This window comes from Natator depressus, chromosome 23 (assembly GCF_965152275.1).
Source record: "Natator depressus isolate rNatDep1 chromosome 23, rNatDep2.hap1, whole genome shotgun sequence".
In the NCBI taxonomy this organism is placed as follows: domain Eukaryota; kingdom Metazoa; phylum Chordata; order Testudines; family Cheloniidae; genus Natator; species Natator depressus.
Window position 1 is genome coordinate 12,621,513 of NC_134256.1, and position 12,586 is coordinate 12,634,098.

Below are 12,586 nucleotides of genomic sequence, written 5' to 3' on the forward strand. Positions count from 1 at the left end.
TGCCCTGGAGACGGGCTCTGCTGGGCAGAGGGCGGGGCCAGATCTGACTAGCAGCGATCTCTGCCAATCCCCGCGCGGAGAGATTAACCCTGTGCTGGCCGGGGCAGAAGCTTTGTGTGGGGGAACCGGCCTCCCGAGTTCCCCTGCGGCCGGGCGGGGAGCTGGGGTTACAGGTGGGGGCAGAGCTACGGGCCTGGCTGTGCTGGGGGGCAGGGAACTGGGGTTATTGGGGAGGGGTCTAGCTGTGCTGGGGGGCAGGGAGCTGGGGTTACAGGTGGGGGGGATGTGCTGGGGGGCAGGGAGCTGGGGTTACAGGTGGGGGGGATGTGCTGGGGGGCAGGGAGCTGGGGTTACAGGTGGGGGCAGAGCTACGGGCCTAGCTGTGCTAGGGGGTAGGGAGCTGGGGTTACTGGTGGGGGGGCAGGGAGGGGTCTAGCTGTGCTGGGGGGCAGGGAGCTGGGGTTACAGGTGGGGGGATGAGCTGGGGGGGCAGGGAGGGGTCTAGCTGTGCTGGGGGGGCAGGGAGCTGGGGTTACAGGTGGGGGGGATGAGCTGGGGGGCAGGGAGGGGCCTAGCTGTGCTGGGGGGCAGGGAGCTGGGGTTACAGGTGGGGGGGATGAGCTGGGGGCAGGGAGGGGCCTGGCTGTGCTTCATTGTGGCCTCTGTCTCCTGCTCTTCCCCACTGCATTTGGCTCTGGAATGGTCAGAGCTGACTCTGCCCCCCATCCATACATCCCCCAACGTCCCCCCAGCCCCTGACTGCCCAGTGACCCATGTGGTTGGTTCCCAGGTCACAGTGCATGTGAAGGTTGAGGACGTGATCCCAGAGAAGATGGATGCCCCTGAAGTATTATGGGAATCTCAAAGCGCCCAGCTGGAGCCACCACAGCCCCATCCCGCATGGGGAATCCCGGAGGAGACAGCACTGAGGAATTACGAGCTGCCAGGTGCCCCTGAAAAGGAGCCCAGAGTTGGACAAGAAATGGGTAACCAGCTTGTGAAGGGGCTTGGGGCAGATCTTCCTGGGAGCACTGAGGGAACAATGTGGAAGGGAGTCCCTGAGGCTGAGTGTGTGTGTGCAGAACAGGGGAGTGGCTGGTTCAGGCCGGGGTGGGGGCTCCCCAGCAGGATTGCTGCCTGGAAAACTTGGGAGGCAGTGTGTGGGGTTGGGGTGGCCCGTGGGTGTCTCCTAGGTGACCCAGGCAGTGGGGATGGGACTGTGGGAGCTGGGTGGCCCCATAGCCAGCAGCAGCGAACCCTCCTTGTGGTGTCCTTTTCAATGGCGTTACCCAGCGGGTGCCCTTCCCCACCCCCATCCACTTCCTGAGGTCTGGGGGCAGGTCCTTCTCAGCTGGGGAGGGATGCAGGGGATTCAGACCATGACAGTCTCCGTTGCAGAGAGGACCTAGAATCCTTTGCAGGAAGGCCTGAGGCAGTAGACTCTTACTGGGGTGCCTGTGGCCTGGGACTCGAGAGGAAATCCCTAGAGCTGTGATCCATCCCCAGGGCAGCCCCTGCGGGGTAGCAATGGTGGGAGCTCTAATGCAGAGGGCTCTGTGTTTCCTGCTGCCTAACCTGACTCAGGGCTCTGTGCAGATGCTGTCGGGCAGGAATTTTCACCTTTCCAGGGCTATTATGTCCAATGAGTGGGTTCTCCCCGCCTTGGCCTAGATACCCGCCTTGGCCTGGATACCCACCCAGCCCATTTCAGCACTTGCTGCTGCTCTTCCTCGATACGTATCCCTCTCTGGGAATGTCTTGGGGGCACATGGTAACAAAGTTCCTGATCCCAAGGCTAGAGCGGTGCCCGGACTCCGGTGTGATGGTTTCGCTGCATCCAGTGCTCTCCACTGGGGAGGAACAGAAACAATCGGAAGGGGCTGCAAAAGAGTTGGCCCTTGTGAGCAGGGCAGGAAACAGCCTGTCCATCCACATCTGGCAATGGGTCAGCATAGCCTGGGCTGTGCTGGGCCAAGGAGATCTCTGCCCAACTCAGGCATAAGTTTTCTTTTGCCTCGGATACCAGGCCCATGGGCTAGTGCCCAAGGTGAGAGGCAATCATCCCTGCAGCTCTTGGGCATGGCCAGCATTTTCCCTGTGAATCCTCCAGGGAGAGGGTGTTGTTCCCTTGATACACTGGTCACCTTCATACTGAGATGTCCCCTCCACCTTCGCTCCAGCTGCTGCCACTGATGTTTGGAAGGGGGATTCTGGGGCTGGGGCCTCTCTGGAACCTCCCACTTCCTACAGGCCCAATATCCTGGCTTGCTGGGTCTAACACAGAAACTCTCTCATTTTCCTCCCCATTGCTGGCAGCTCTGACAGGATTTCCTTCCCCGCTCATGTCACTCCCAAGGCCCAGTGGCCCCTCTCAGCCCAAGATCCCATCCTGTTGTCAACCCGAGACCTGTTAGCCACCTTGCAGCTCCCTGCTGGCCGAACCAAGGCAGGAAAGTTGGGGAGTCCAGACCAAGAATGATCTCTTAGCCAGCGTTAGATACCACCCTGCTTGTGACCAGCATCCCTGACCCTACTCCGATTGTGTGCAACTCGTACCCCTCTGCCAGTCGCACTTTTACCATCACTTACAAGGCGGGATTAACCCAGCCCTAATTATGTCTTGTTTACGTGTGGTGCCAGCCAGGACCTGAGTGGCCAGGGTGCTGCCAGCAAAGCAGGTGACCTCTCTGGGCCCTTGGCAGCTTTTCCCCAGATGTTTTACACTCTCCTGAGGCGCAGCATATCCCCCATCAGTCTTTGGCTTTACATCCCCGCTTCTGCAAGTCCAGAAGTTCTGCTCTGCCAGCCTTACTGCTGCTCGCCTACCTGAGTGGTAGATGCTCCTTTCCTGACACGGGCTCCTGCAGTCTCAGCATGCACAGGTGGTAGTTCTCCAGCTGCTTCTTTATGCTGTTCACCTGGCTTCATCGAGCATCTGCACGGTCACTTCAGTCTATTGTCAGTCTCTGGCAAGGGAGTGTCTTTAGGGGCTTGAGTCTTTGCCTGTAGCTTCCCTCACACACAGCAAAGTGGGCCAGGATGGCTTCTTTACTAGCTTTATCAAAGTCACAGTCCATCATCCTTGGCTCTGGTGCCTTAGTAGCAAGGGGGGTGTCTAGTCTGAATGGCCACTCCTTAACTGTCCAGCCCCTAGTCCTTGCCATCCACTCACACCCGGTCAGACGGTTCTGTGTCTTCTCGTCCCTGGGATTTGGGATCTCTGGTCGGGGAGTACAGGAAATGGAATCCATCCCCTCTCGGGCTCAGTGCCATTCTCTGGGCTCGGGGAATGTCTGAGGGCAGTGGTGTGATATACGCAGGAGTGAGATACCACCTGCAGAATGAAACCCAGCACCGCAGAGGGCAGTGCTGTGCTGCCCAGCTGTGACATCCTCAGCTCAGCAAACTGACTCTGAGCGGAGACACCTGTCCAGATTCTCGCTCCAGCTCCCTGTGGCGTAACACAGAGTCCTGTGGTCCGTTCCCTAGGCTCTTGCTGAGGGGTAGGTCTGCAGAATAGTGCACACAGAACAGCTGGTATCTCTAAAGAGGCTGCTCTAACACAAGTTCTTTTTTTGGTGAAAAATAACTTTTTCTGAATTGAAACTTTTTGTGAATGTTGCTGACATTTGCCATTTTTGTGCCTATTTAAAATCAGACTCTTGAGCTAAATTTCCATCACGTAAAACCTACTTCTACATAAATAAAATATTTATGATTTTCATAAAATATTTGTATTTAAAGTCAGAAACCCAACTGTCATAAACATACAACTAAGGATAGCATACAATCCCTCCTTTACCTGTAAGGGGTTAAAAAGCTCAAATAAACTGGTTGGCACCTGACCAAAAGGACCAATAAGGGAAGATCTGTGGGGGGAGGTTTTGTTTGTGCTCTCTTTGTGTGCTCTCTCGGGACAGAGAGCGGGACCAGGCAGGACAAAAACCTCTCCTAAAACCCTACCTGAAATAAACATCTAAGATTACAAAAATTGTAAGTAAAGCAAGGAAATGTGTTAGATTATCTTTTGTTTTAGCTTGTGAATTTTCTCTATGCTAAGGGGGAGGTTTGTTCCTGTTTTTTATAACTTTGAAGTTTTGCCTAGAGGGGAATCCTCTGTGTTTTAAATCTGATTACCCTGTAAAATTACCTTCCATCCTGATTTTACAGAGGTGTTTCTTTTACTTTTTTATAATAAAGTTCTGCTTTTAAGAACCTGATTGGTTTTTAGTGTCCTAAAAGCCCAAGGGTCTGGTCTGTGCTCACCTTGTTTACCTATTTGGTTGGTATATTATTCTCAAGCCTCCCCAGGAAAGGGGGTGAAGGGGCTTGGGGGGATATTTTGGGGAACCAGAAACTCCAAGTGGTCCTTTTCCTGAATCTTTGTCTAACTCACTTGGTGGTGGCAGCAATACAGTCCAAGGACAAGGAAGAATTTGTACCTTGGGGAAGTTTTTAACATAAGCTGGTAGAAATAAGCTTAGGGGGTCTTTCATGTGGGTCCCCACATCTGTACTCCAGAGTTCAGAGTGGGGAGGGAACCCTGACACCAACTCAAGCCAAAACTGTAACAAGTTTCGAAAAAGGATTAGATAAGTTCCTAGAGGATAGGTCCACCAATGACTAGTAGCCAAGACGGTCAGGGACGCAGCCCCGTGCTCTCTCTGGGTGTCCCTAAACCTCTGTTTGCCAGAAGCTGGAAGTGGACGACAGGGGATGGATCACTCGATGATTGCCTGGTCTGTTCATTCCTTCTGAAGCACTTGGCATTGGCCACTGTTGGAAGACAGGATACTGGGCTAGATGGACCATTGGTCTGACCCAGTAGGGCCATTCTTATGTAACCCCCCCCAAATGGTCCATTTTGACCCCGGGGAACAATACAACTTTGAAACTTTAAAGTTGTTTGCAAAGATATCTTTCTGTTGTTCGGTCATCTCTAATGTGGAAGTGGATATGGGTGGGGAGCGTGATCACTGCCTAAAAATAGCCTGGACAGCAGCCCTGTCTAGTATGGCAGGGGCTCCAAAGAGATTGGTTAGTGCAATTTACAAGGAGATTGATCTGCAGAAGAATGAATGAGTTGGGGCCTGACTGGAGAGCAGGATTTATGAGTAGCACTATTTTCAAATTTTATAACCTAACTCAGGGTGCTCTGAGTGCATATCCTATACCTTAAAAACACCCACAGTAAATACATCCATCTCAGCCCGCCCCCTCCTCACAGCCTTAGTGAGAAGATAAAGAGATGGGCTTTGCAGCATGCTAACACATCTGGGCTCTGATGGACCAAGTGGAGGAGCGAGATCCAACATTTGGACTCCTCCCAGAGAATCTCCTGCCAGCAGCTTCCTCCCACAGAGGATCCAACTCAAGCACCTCTGCTGATCTCAGCTGTAGCAGTGTAGCACCGGGAGAGGTGATCCCTCACGTACATGGGAGCCAAGAAAAGGAGAGGGCCAGGGATAAGGAGTCTGTGGGTGGGAGAAGAGCTAAAGAGATGGGACAGAGAGGGGGCAGAGGGAGTTTGGAGGGGAAGTGATGGGACTGGCGGAGAAAAGTTATTGTGGGCACGGGGGGAAGAGGAAGGAGACAGAGACACAGGGCTTCCTGGTTGTGCCCTTCCATAGCCCCCTATTAATGTGCAGCGGACAGAGGGGCTCCTCCTGGGGGTCTCTCCCATGGAGGGCTGTGCAGTCACTCCCACCGTTGGACATATGAGAGATGAAATAATCTCTGGATTCTCTTCCATCCAGCAGGTGCTGGAATCCTGAGCCAGGCTGAAGAGAAGCCTCGCAACGAAGGGCCTGAAATGGTGCTGCCCCCCAGCGTATCACAGAGTGGATCAGGGGAGAGCGTTACCCACACACTTAAGCAGGGAGGAGCCTGCAAGAGGCAGAAGAAGATCCCAGCAGGGAAGGAGCCAGGCCCCCCAGAGGAACAATGCAGCAGATTCAGGAGACTAACCCAGCTCCTTGCGCAGGGGAGACCTCAGACCGCAGGGGATCTTCACAAAGAGCAATACCATAGATGTCGAGACTGTGGGGAAAGCTTCAGGGAAAAGCAGGAGCTCATGGCACATGGCAAGGTCCATGAGAAAGAGAGACGCTATCCCTGCGCCGAATGTGGGAAGAGATTCAGCTGTCCAGCGCATCTTAAAACCCACCAGAGAAGCCACACGCGCGAGAAGCCCTACTCGTGTGGAGAGTGCGGGAAACTGTTTGGCTATCTCTGCACGCTGACTACGCACCAGAGAACCCACACAGGGGAGGGCTTGTTCCCCTGTGACGAGTGCGGGAAAACTTTCACCAGCTGCTCGGACCTCAGCAAGCACCAGCGCTCCCACACGAGCGAGCGGCCCTACCCCTGCGCCGAGTGCGGGAAGCGCTTCAACCGGCTCTCCAACCTGAAGATGCACCACAGGACTCACACGCAGGAGAGGCCCTACCCATGCACTGAGTGAGGGAGACGCTTTGGCCACCTCTCCACGCTCGTGAGGCACCGGAGAGCCCACACAGGGCAGAGACCCTTCCCCTGTGCGGAGTGTGGCAAGACCTTCACCACCAGGACAGGGCTGAGCAAGCACCAGAGAATCCACACAGGCAAGCGGCCCTACCCCTGTGGGGAGTGTGGAAAACGCTTCGGCTACCTCTGCGCTCTGACCACACACCAGCGACTGCACACAGGGGAGAGACCCTTCTCCTGTGCTGAGTGCGGGAAAACCTTCACCAGCCCCGCGGACCTGACCAAGCACCAGCGCTCCCACACGGGTGAGCGGCCCTACCCCTGCGCTGAGTGTGGGAAACACTTCAGCCAGCTCTCCACCCTGACAGTGCACCAGAGGACTCACACACAGGAGAAGCCCTACCCCTGTGCCGAGTGCGGGAAGAGCTTCAAGTACCTGGCTTACCTCGCCATTCACGAGCGCTCCCACACCGGGGAACGGCCCTTCCACTGCGCCAAGTGTGGGAAGAGCTTCAGCAACAAGTCAGCTCTCACCCGGCACCAGAGAATCCACGCCAGAGCTGCAGCTGTGGATGAGTGAGGCCATCCCGGCTGAGAGCTCCGCTGCAGGTGTTCACCAGGAATATTTGAAGTGGAGGAACAGAAAATGGTTCTGCAGAGCCCGAGGGAAATCAGGCCTCAAAACCCAACCCCATTACCCTGTCACACACAATGTGGGTTTGTCTTTGCTGCACAGTTAACCCAGGCTTTCCTCTGGGTTTTAGCCCAATCCCCTACTACCCACACAGAAAGTCTTCTGACCCATGATTCAGGGTGCTTTAATCCCAGGATAGTTTACACAGCTGGGGGTATATATTAGAGCTCAGACTGTCGTTAAACTCAGGTTAAAACTCACACATGTTGCAGTGAGGACACAGGCAAAGTCCCCTCAGTGCTCATAGTCCTCCAGTGCTTTCCCACAATGCATCCCGAAGGACAGACGGGTTCTTCCATCATTGACTGGGAAGGAATCGTACAGCATCTCAAAACAAAGAACTACAGGATCTGCCCCCAGACCAGACATGCACAGGGAAGTGTAGACACAGTAATGCAGATAGGGCTTGCAGTAGGGACATTCACACCTGGGCTAGGCTAACCAGGGTGCCTAGATCCAAGTGCCAATCACCTGAGTTAACTGTATTAAAACTTAGCCCAATATCAATGAGGAGGGCCGGCCTTTGCTTTGTTCCCCTGAGGAGTCTCAGGGCTTGAATCCCCCAGCAGTTCCTGGTCACTTTGGGGGTGTCCACATGGCAGAGTGTAGGCATGTCTGGACTCCCATGCCTGTGAATTCCTGCTTGCCAGGCCTGTCTGTGAGTGTCCACCCTGCAGAGCCCCACACGATCCAGACCCATATAGCCATGTTCACAGTCACATGGCAATGGCAGGGGTTCGGCGCTAGGATTTCTGAGGGTGTATGCCAGGGTGCTGGAGCCACTCTAGGAATTGGTTTGTGGTGTATTGTGGGAGAGCTTGTCTGTCTTTCCCAGACCCCTTTGTGGTGGAAGTGTTCTTAGCCAGCAACACCTGTAGCTACGGCACTTCAGGCCCTGCACAATTCTTACTTCTGCCCGCTCCAGCTGGTGCCGTGCCATGCCATGGATCCAGCACAGTTGGAAGAGCTGTTCCTGCTAGTGGCTTCACTGTTATTACAGAATACAGATGGAGGGGCTAATGACAACAGACAGCATTTTAGCACAAGTTGCTGACCCACAGATGGCAGCAGTGGGTCTTGGAGGGGAGTTAATTCATGGCAGACTGATGACACCTTTTGCATGCTGCAGTTGCTATGCATTGCCTATATGTAGCCCAGGGCTTCTGATGCAGGATGGCTAGCCCAGCGTGGTGGGGTCACATCATCTTGCAGACCTGGGGAGACCAGCAATGGCTCCAGAACTCCTGCATAAGGAAGCAGACCTGTGTGAGGAGCTGGCCATGCCAGGCCAGTCTGTTTCTGTGACTCCACCCTCCTTCTGCTGGGATCTCCTCCATCTGCCCCAGGCTAAAACCCATTTGGTCCCTGCTCAAAAGCCTGTGATGGAGGACTGTGGGCTCTGCGCTTGAGGCTGGGACGGGTGCTCAGTTGACAGCCCTGTAGTAAGGGCAGGTAGTTGTCAGGTGCCAGCCTTTGCCTCATGGGAGATGGTCATTAGGTTTGTAATGTGCACCTTTGCTCTGCACAGCCATCTGCTGGATCCCCACCCCACCAGCCTCTGCAAGAGCTTCTCATACAAGGGAATGTTTTGGGTGCTTCTCCCAAACTTAGGCTCCCTGCTATATGCACACCAGAGGTTAACGCAGCTAGCATCCTACTGGTGGGCAACTTCTCTGACTGCTCAGCAGAACTGCGCTGAGCTGCCCAGAACATGGAGCAGGATGCATGGAATGAAGGATGTACATAAACCGGCAGGGATTATCTAAACCCCAGCTCAGCTACACATGTGTTGCGGCATCCTCGCTGGACAGTGAGGCGGTTGGAGCACGACTTTAACCCAGTGTAAACTCTGGGGAAGCGACCATCTTTTGTACAGCACCTAGCACGATGGGGGCCTGGTCCACCAGTGGGGCTCCTGGACGCTACCATAATATAAATAATAACCCCAGCTAGGCAAGCAAGCATGTTTTTTAAGGGTTGTGTGGGGATGCTAGGCTAAAACCCATGTAAGAACACAGGCTAAGCCGGCAGCGTAGACATACCCTTCCCTGTTGAAAGGAGCTGAGGGGGTCATGGATGCAGAGATGATGGCAGCCTGAGTTAAAGTGAATGGATGGGCTTCAGCACTCCCCTTCAGTCTAACAGAAGGGGAAGCTGAAACTTGTGATGCAAAGCACCTGGATGCACGGGGGTGGGGTGGAGGACTGACTTACAGGGCCATCTGACAAACCATCTGCTCCTAGGAGGCGTGGTGCTGAAGGGCTTTCCCAGGAGAAGCCTACAGGAGCTGGGTGGGACAAGGTGCTGTGCTGAGCACTTTGCAGAGAGCTGGCTGTGAGCTCTAGGCAGTGGCAGAGCTGCAGAATAGCTGCTTTGTGGAAAAGGGCCGGGGTACCTTACCTGAAGTTTCTGTGTAAGGGAGCTGCCTGCACTGCTTTGTTCCTACCACTCTCCAGGGAAACAGGACCTGGGTACAGGGTCTGAATAAACAGATTACACCAAGATCATACTCTGGCTCCTTCCGTGCAGTAGGAGTACCTGGTGGGAGAAAGGGGCCTGGTGCTCTGGAGGCAGTAACGCTATTGCAGAATTTCCACGGATAATGGAAGAGCGCCTGCCCCTGTGCACAGCTATTCATTTGATTGTTTGGGGAGGCAACACTTGGAGGAACTCACCCCAAGATGTTACAAGAGTAAGAACCAGGGTAGCCGGAATTGGTGCAGGCCCAAGCCTTTGGGCCAGTGTATTTGCATCCTCACTGAGTGCCCGGAAGAGCAGTTCACACTCTGGAGCAGGTGTCCTGCTGTTCCCATGCAGACATCATGCACCCTGTAGCACTGGGCTCCCAGAGCCAGTAAAGCAAAACCAGACTTGCAACTTCACTGCCACTGCAGTTAGCAAGTCGTGTGCGCTGTGACTGGATGCTGCTGTTCCTGCAGTCTCGGGGGGCTAAGGAGCCCTCTTCACCCAGGCCTTGGGTACAGCAGGAAAATGAGGACCTGTAATTCACCTTTAGTCCAGCTCCTCCACTGGCAGTAGCAGCAGTGCAAGCTGTGGTGAAGACGCAGGATTGTAGTGCTGTTACCACTGTGTCATCTCCTCTGCCAGTTAGGGTGAGATGTTGGGCAGATTGTCCCAAGAAGATCTCATAGCTTTGGTCAAGGGGTTGGTGCTGAAAACCAGGATGCCCCAGGAAAACAGCTCTGAGATGTCAGGGCAAGATGACTGGGTGTCCCTTTCCAAACACTCTGTGAGTTGCCACAAGAAGAGGGAAGATGCTCTCCGTAAGGAATACAAGGGATTAGAAACTTCAGATGAGGAATAGGTGTGTGTGGGGGGGGACTCCAGTGAAAGTGGAGGAAGAAGAGGAGGATGTAAATCAGCCACTACAAACTCCAACACCTCCAAAACATTCCTAATCTGTGAGTTTGGCCTCAGGCCCAGAGGGTGCTGAGAGCTAGTTATGTGGAACAAGCCCACCCCCTTTTTACTTGGAGAATTCCCCTTCTTGTACTCATGCCAGAGCTGGCAGGTCAAATGATCTTCATATCCGAAAGGAGGCCTGTGCATCTGCTCTCGCCTGCTGCTCCTATGTCCCAGTGTCTCGCTGTCCTGGCTATGGATCCTCTGCAGGTCCCTAGGGGTGACATACGCACCCCCAGCTGTGGATTTACACAAGCATAATTGTCAGAAAGTGCTGCAGCGTGAGCAGCTCTGTGATCTGCTCCTTGGTGCAGATCTCTGGCTTCAGCCATCAGAAGGCTGTAAACCTCTCGGGGCTCCCTGGCAGTGGAATTGCATGAAACGCAGGTGCTGCGTGTCCATGCTGATGGTCGCACCCTTGCAGGATGGCTCCTTTCACCTTCCCATAGGCTCCAGCACCTTGTGCATTCAGACTCTTGTAGGCCTGTTGGGATTCCCTGACTTGGGCCACCCATTCTCTTCCCAGCCACTGGCAGGCTTCAGCCATTCACTCAAAGGAAGCCAAGGCCTCATCCAGCATCATCTCTGACTGCTTTGTGTCTCCCCATTAGGGCTAAAGCCGACACAACTTCATGCAGGGTCTATATAGGGCTTGCAGCGCCTCCTGAACTTGGACTCCTCAACACTGGAGCAACCCCTCCTGTCGCTCACTCCTGACCACTTGTGCCATCTCAGCAGCTGCCAAAAGGTGGCTACTTGGATTTTCTCTGCTCCCTTTTGTTCCTTCCATGTGTCAGGGTCCACTGGACCATGGGTTTCAATTTTCACTTTAGTTGCCTGCTCTCCTGGAGCCTGAACCTGGAGACCGAGGAGTTGACAGCTCCCCTGCTTTGCAGCCATTCTCTGTCTGGGGGCCCCAGCCTTATCCAAGCTCTAGGTCTCAAACTTCCGTATTTCACTCCTGTTTCTGCTGGAAATAACCAGCCTCTAGTCTCGCACCTGAGTGTCTAGTGTTTAAATCTCACTTTCCACAACAGGTCACAACCCACCATCCTAGGCTGGGTTGGGCAGTGTGAGATCAGGTAGTAACAATGCAGAGGGGGCAAGATTTTAGACAAAGCAACTGTTTGGTCCCTGTGTGGTGGGAGGGACTTCTGGCAGATTTCAGACGGAGAGAGACAGAAAGAGAGCCAAATTCACTGCCAGAAACCCAGGTCGGGTTGCCTAGTGCCCTCCCAGCAGGTTGAGTGGGGCCAAACCTACAGCTCTGAAAACCAGCAACTACAGAGTTAAGGAAACATCTCCCACACTGCAGCCCCACACAGTCTTTCCTCTGCTCCCCTGGGGCTAGCAACTGGTATGGGGACCATGCCAAACCTGCCCTATCCCTAACAGAGGTTGCTGTTTCCTAGGCTATGTCTAACACAATCCTGTATCATCATTCCTCTTCATCCCCTTGCTGGGCTAGGTACAGTGGGCCAATCCAGAACGCAGTTGCAGCTGGTTGTCCGCGCTCACCCTGCCAGCTGAGGAGGGTGCAGCTGCAGCTAGAGGGCAGGACAGCCCCCATTTCCTGTCTGGGCCATGCAGAGAGTCGTGTAGATTATCCCAGTGGTCCCTCGACTCGAAATCTCACAATCTGTGACAATGTTCGTAATGGGCTGTAGTGTTTTAGGGCCACTAGAACAGCTGCCACTGTCCCTTCAGGGGTGACAGGGAAATAGAGGAGTGTTTCACCCCCGCGCATATTCTCAGCACCTAGCAGAACCCCACCCTGCCTTGGGTTACACACACCACTCTGCTGCATGCTGGTTCTGGCCAGTACTAGCGGTCTGGTACAAGGCTCAATCCGGGCTCACGGAGGCGATGTTCCAGAAGGATTCCTTACCACAAGGATGGAGGGATGTAAGCAACTACTGAGTCCTCAGGGGGGTGTTTTGACTAGGGAAATTCTCAAGTTCAGATTGCACTGAGCTATCTCGTGTTTGCTAAGTCTGGCCTCAA

The 12,586-nt window shown here is 54.2% G+C and overlaps 1 pseudogene; it reads left to right on the plus strand.

Annotated features, from left to right (window-relative positions):
- Positions 1-583: 583 nt before the first annotated feature.
- LOC141976605 (uncharacterized) lies at positions 584-9,655 on the plus strand (annotated as a pseudogene).
- Positions 9,656-12,586: the final 2,931 nt, after the last annotated feature.